The sequence below is a fragment of the Solea solea genome, chromosome 19 (genome assembly GCF_958295425.1).
Source record: "Solea solea chromosome 19, fSolSol10.1, whole genome shotgun sequence".
In the NCBI taxonomy this organism is placed as follows: domain Eukaryota; kingdom Metazoa; phylum Chordata; class Actinopteri; order Pleuronectiformes; family Soleidae; genus Solea; species Solea solea.
Genome location: NC_081152.1, coordinates 17,449,499 through 17,456,046, shown reverse-complemented (window position 1 = coordinate 17,456,046; position 6,548 = coordinate 17,449,499). Strand labels below are relative to the sequence as shown.

The window sequence follows — 6,548 nt, the reverse complement described above, 5'->3', positions numbered from 1 at the left end:
CAACTTTATTCCTCTATAGTTACTGCAATTCTGAACATCTCCCTTATTCTTAAAAATTGGCACCATCACACTTCTTCTCCATTCCTCAGGCATCCCCTCACTCTCTAAGATCCTGTTGAATAGTCTAACCAGAAACTCTACTGCCTCCTCTCCTAGACACTTCCATACCTCCACAGGTATATCATCGGGACCAACTGCCTTTCCATTCTTCATCCTCTTCAGTGCCCCCCTCACTTCATCTTTACTAATCTCTGCTACTTCATGGTTCACAGTAGTCACCTCTTCTACCCTTTGCTTTTTGCTAATTTTCCTCATTCATTAGCTCTTCAAAGTACTCTTTCCATCTTCCCATTACTTCTGTGGCACCTGTCAACACATGTCCCTCTCTTCTTAATCACCCGAACCTGCTGGACGTCTTTCCCATCCATCTTCTCTGTAATATTACAGTTAATACAGGCGGAGTGATATGACGCAAGGTAATGAGGATGCGTTGTCCTGACCTACAATTTGAGTAGTCAAAGAAGCTAACTTCGAAGCTAACAAGTTAACTTACACTGTTTCACTGCAACCAAAGCTCATATGTGGTTGAATTAACTTTCAGGTAAAGTTATAAAATTACTGGGACTACTTTTTTAAACCTACCTGCGCGCCAGGTAGAGGGCAGAGCGTAATTGAGTGGGAAGCAGGTGTGACGGAGTGGAACACCGGAAGTGGTTTGCGCGGGCAGTTGGGATTAAGCTAACGCGAAGCTACAACTGGAGCTACAACTGTCGTGTTTATGAAAAACGGTTTAAGTCTAAAGTTCGTTCCATCTATGGATTAACCTCAACAGCGACTGATGGTGCTACTACAAGCTGCTCCTTTTTTAAAACATATACGTAAGTCCTAAAATAATATATGCCAATATATGAAATACACACAGTACAACTCAGTAAATTCAAGATTTCTGGCAAAGTGATCTAACCCGAGTTTTTGTGTCTAATTAATCATTACAGCTACGTAATGAACATTAATTGTTTTTAAATTATCTAAGGTAAGGATGGTTGTATTTTGTGTAGAAACTGTCAACTGTCAACTGAAAACCTTGTGGAAGTGTCCAGCTTGCTGTATATGTAGGCCATTTAATTGAGATATGTACAGTTTAGGAACAACAAGAACTTATACTTTTATTCTAAACCACAGAGGAGCTGAATGCTGTATTTACATTAATGTATAAAATAAACAGCTGGAGGCAAATTTTCTCATGCTGCTTTTATAATATTGGTGTAATGCGTTTTGAAAGACTGTAGAGGGCGGTAGAAGCACACTAATGAAAAGGCACCGAATAAACAGTCATGAATTCATTGAAGTTGAAAGCCTGAACAGTTGTGGTCGTATGCTCCAAATTCAAATCTATCTAATATATTCAGCTTCTGAAGGCGTAGAATATTTAGAACTGGTATGTTTTCCAGATGTTTTGAAAGCACGCGTTTTCTTTAAATGCTGTAATTGCTCAAGACGTTTTGGTGCTTGGTGTACATGTTTTCTTTACCATTTAATTTAGCATATACATCTTCTTAATTCATTAATTGTGGCATTTTTTGAGATTACTGCCTTTTTTTTTTAGATGGGATGCTCTTGAATTTTTTTTCCATGTCAGTCTAACATGCCTGAGGCATCATAACTTAAATTTAAAATTATATGTTTGTAGTATTTTCTTAAAAAATAAAATGAATAACACTAATTTCGACTTCCATAATATTTGCACAGACCCTGTGTGTGCAAGGTGTGTCCATGAACGATTGGATCACAACCTTTACGTTGTTAATAAGAAATAAACTCTGAATTATTTAGATTTGTTTACTGTCAGTAAGAGAGAAGACAGTCTTGTTTGTGCACAATGAAGCAGGCTACTAAGCAAAATGGTGGCCTGACAGTTAAACATCTCCGGCATTAAAATGCATTAACAAAATTGGGTGTAAAGGTCTCATTGGACAACTACGGGCGTTTCTATTTCGCTGTTTCACCTTTCTTGGTTCATCTTTGGTTCCCACTATTCTCTTAACAGTTGCATTTGTGTTGATGTACATGTTGCTATTTGTGTACAAAGTGTGTTCTTGCTGCCAGAGTGAGTACTCTTTCTAAGTGTTTCACTTGTACTCCATTACCAGAGCATCATTAAGTTGTTGTTGTTGAGGCTTGCCCTGCTTCCTTATGGTTTGGCCTTGGAAATCATCCGTTCCCCTGAGCCCTATTACAGCACAGAGCAGTAAGCATTTCCCAAACAAATTAATACCATATCCTGAGTGTATCTAAACTTTCTGGAAGTGTAACATAGACTGGTAATGGTGGCAGTCATTTTTTTTATGTCTTGTGGCTGCAGAACGGATTTCAGTTCAGGTTTATATTTTCTGAATGGTTTATAGACGCAAGCATGTTAATTCCTGTGACTGTGGCGTCTGCTTTATGGGCTTGGTATCGATCGGACTTGCTGTAACCATTCTGTCTCGTGCAGTGGCTGCAAATGCAAAATGCTTTCCAATAACTATGAGAGTAATTCAGGTTGGTAAATTACAGTCAGCGGCATACATATTGCAAGATTGAGCTTACACGAGCCTGTTAGGCTACAGTGTGTTATAGATTTTATATGAACATGAGGTTGTCTGGCCCAAGTGAGTGAGAGCAGGTTCAAATATCTTTACTGGTAGGCATCCACTTCTGAGGAAGACAATTTTTCTATCAATACTATATCGCAATAAGAGTAGATTGTAAGAGTGTAATTATATTGGTTTTTGTGTAAAAGAAACACAGCTTTTTCAGCTTCACCGCTCATCTTAAATCACACATTTCATTTACTGAAAATAGATTAAAATCATCTGCACTATTTGTGCTGTGTTTGTTGTAAAAAAAAAAATCAAACATCTCTCTCTCTCTCGCGCACACACACACGCACACACACACACACACACACACACAGGGGACTACTTTTAAAAACACATTTAACTCTCCCCGTCTGACATTTTCAATTCCTGGTGTGCAACGTAGGTCCTGACATACGACCTGTATGCTGACCCCGACTGTCATCCATCATTAATATGACTTTTGTTTCTGACGTTGTTTCTGTGCTGTCTGACGTTCCCGGAGTAAGATTCCTTACACATTACCTTGCTGACCCCTTTGATTCTAAACCTTAGTCATGCTGTGCCTCATGTGTGTATCTACTCTTTTCTGCTGGTGTTTCTTTGTAGGACAGGGTTAAGTGGGCTGTGCTGAGGGAACAGAAAACATACGCTGGGAAAAAAAACCCTTTTTACTACCCGGCTTTAGGTCTTAGAAAAGCACTTTGTCTGTGTTTGTTCGGGGGCCAAAGGACCTGAAGAGGGGTAATCATGTATAAGTTATGTCAACTAATTAAGACTGGTCTCTAACCTATGGCTGACCTCGAGGAAATAACAATGCTCCGTCGAAAAGCTTTTGTACCTGTGTACCTGTGGCCTCTTGGAGTGTTGGATGTCTTCTCTGTGTGTGTGTGTGTGTGTGCGCGAGTGTGTGTGTTCTAGCTGGCTGGTGGTGCAGGGGGTACCTTGATCTGGTAACTGGAGCATGAGGAGCGACGAAACGAGAGAACAAAGAGGAAAAGGACAGTGAGGGAGCGGAGTAGAAAAGAGAAGGGCTGGAAGAAAGAAAGTGCCTCTTCGGTGAAAGAAAGTAAGGGAGAGGCAGAAGCCTGGCCCTTGTAATTAGGCCTGAATGAGTTTTCCACTCTGTCAGTGGGTCGTGGCGATTCGGCACTGTGGCAAAGAGAGACAGCTGGAGGTCAGGGAGTCAAGGAGTTGGGGTGACGATTTTGTGAGACTTGCACAACGAGAGATTTTTAGGCGAATGAGATTTCTTTCACGAGGAGCTACAGAGGAACAGTTCTCGTAACTCTCAACAAAAGGCTCTGCAGACAAAAATAGGGCCTGCAAGGATTAATTGATTACTAAATTAAACAACAACAATTTTGACAGTTTTCTATACTATAATTTTGGTTTATGGACAAAGCAAGACATTTCAGCGTTCAATCTTGATTTTTCAACATTTTCTAACATCTCATGGATTGAAAAACTTAAATCAATAGATTAAACGATTGTGAAAATAATCTCTGGTTGCAGCTCTAAACATATGATTTGACTTAAATATGTCTTTGAACATATGAAACACATGCGACAATAGCAAAAACCCGACGTATGTAAAGACTAAAATTGGCAATGGCTGAATTATTCGCTGAATTTTCAGCGTCCTGAAGTTGAATGTTTTTCCATCCAATTCCTTCTGCCTGTTTGAGGTCAGGTCACCATGGCACCAGCTTGCAATGTCATAGGAGATTAATTTACCATGACTTATGTCATTTCAAAATACCCACAGTAAAGACAAGAAGTAATCTTGTAAGAGAGTCTTACATTCTTTTTTAAAATATATTATTTCTATTATTTATTTACTATTAGTCGGGTCAAGATGAAGTGCATACTATTCCTGTGTACAATGTGCTTATAACATCAGCTTGACATTTTACGGCTCGCGTATCATTGACCCTTGGTTCAGTTGAGAAACTGAAAAAATACAAAGTCCAATTGTCGCTGCTTCTCGCAAATCCCGCTTTCTGATACTCCTCATAAAATTAAAAAAGACCACACTAAATGCCTTCGGCCTGGAGGTGTCGCTGTCAAAGCCGCTATACAACCCACGACAAATCCACTTTAGTGCCATTCAGCTGCTTCACAGTTTTTAAGTGGATGAATCCAAAGTCGGCCATTCTCAGTTTGAAATGAGTTTGCCACAAATCAATTCAGGTTGTTATTGCTCACCAGTGACTTCTGTCTTTTACTAAAGACTAACGACTCCAACCAACCACAACCGTTAAGATGAACCAGCAGGAAGTGTGTTTGTGGGTTGAAATGACGTCCACGCCACCTGCTTGTGACCTGCACTCATGTTGGGTTCAAAAGGTCACTGGAAAATGACAGGGATATAACATTTTTGCTATGGCATCAGAATTTTGTATACACAGAATTCAAGAGTGGTGATTTGAAGTTCTCCTGTTTTCCCAAAAAAACAACAAAAAATCCCAAAACTTTTTAGGTCTCCCAAATTGAGCTACTGTGTTGATAAAAAGCTGATACAATATGTAATTTTGCTGATTCTACAAAACCAGAAATCCCTTTTACTGTGGTCCTTTTATGTTGCAGAAATGTTCACTGGTCACAGTACAAGAAGCTTACAGTATGTATTGTACATCTAACAACAAGGCTATTCTCCACTTAGTGTCCTTAAAGGCTCTGCCAGAGAGCTAGCCCACACACTATTAGAGCCACCTTAATGGAATGTGGCCATCTTTAATGTTATAAATTAATTACACCCGTGTTTTTCCTGCAATTAAAGCATTGAAAACGTCTGTTGTGAAACGAGCTCAATAACAATAATACACTCGACGGTTGCGCTACACTGTGCAGTATTGGCACTGTTGGCCCGGAGTCATTAGCTCAAGGTCGTAGATTAGCAAAATGGCATGGTAGCACTCCCTCCTGTATTGATTTAATAATGCACAGATTATTTTTTTTTTTTAGTATTATTATTATTAAACTCATCAGTCAACCTTAAGATTGTGCTGATGCATTTCAGCTGTCACAGAAACATCTTAAAATTAAGCACACATGTCATGTCAAGTTGCAACTTGCTCCTGTTCCGTAAACTTTATTTTTGTTTTTTTCTGTATCTTTAGATGTGTGTCTGTGCTGTAATCCGTAAACTTCCTGACACACAAGCGTTAAGTGATGGCATGAACTGATTCAATAAGTTTGGTGGGAGAATTAATTAACGCGCGTTCCTTAAATTTGCAGCACCACAGACACACAACACATGTACACAAATTCATATTCACACCTGTCCTTTCTTATCATCACACACACACACCCCTCCACCTCCCTGTTATCCCTCCCCTCCCCTCCCTCCCCTCCCCCCTACATGTGCTACATGGCGGGGTGTGTGTGGGGTTATGAAAACAGTTAGGCTTAATAATTGATGTTCTGCATTTCAATCAATTTCGCCACAGTGTTAGGCTAATTAAGGTTAGCGCCATCCTCCCAGGGGCTGTGTGTGCGTGTGTATAGTGTGTGTGTGTGTGTGTGTGCATGCGTGCATGCGATGTGTGTAAATGTGTGTTTTCCTGCTCCTGAGGGCTCCACGCTCCATTTTATATCTCTGAATACATGGGAATTCTCTATTTCAGGAACAAGAGATGAGAGATAGTCAGCCTCTCTCTCGCACCAGCACTTTGTTTCCCCCTCTCTCTTTCTCTCTCTCTCTCTCCCTCCCTCCCTTATTCTCTTTCTCTTTCTTGCTCTCTTCCTCCCCTCTCTCTCTCCCGAGGCAGGATCCTAAATGCAATTAACATAGCCGCTTTACTGCCTGCTAATTATTAACACATACACACACACACTCACACAATCACTGCACACTCTCTTACACACACACACACACACACACACACACACACAGGACACATTTAAAGTGCATTGACAATTGTTTTA

At 40.2% G+C, this 6,548-nt stretch overlaps 1 protein-coding gene across 2 annotated transcripts in view; it reads left to right on the top strand.

The window, feature by feature from the left end:
• Positions 1-704: 704 nt before the first annotated feature.
• skor2 (SKI family transcriptional corepressor 2) overlaps positions 705-6,548 on the top strand; it is a 110,665-nt gene continuing 104,821 nt past the window's right edge. For both annotated transcript variants that reach the window (XM_058616444.1, XM_058616442.1), the window contains exon 1: positions 705-878. The gene's annotated coding sequence lies outside the window, so the exon portion shown is untranslated. The remainder of the gene's footprint in view (positions 879-6,548) is intronic.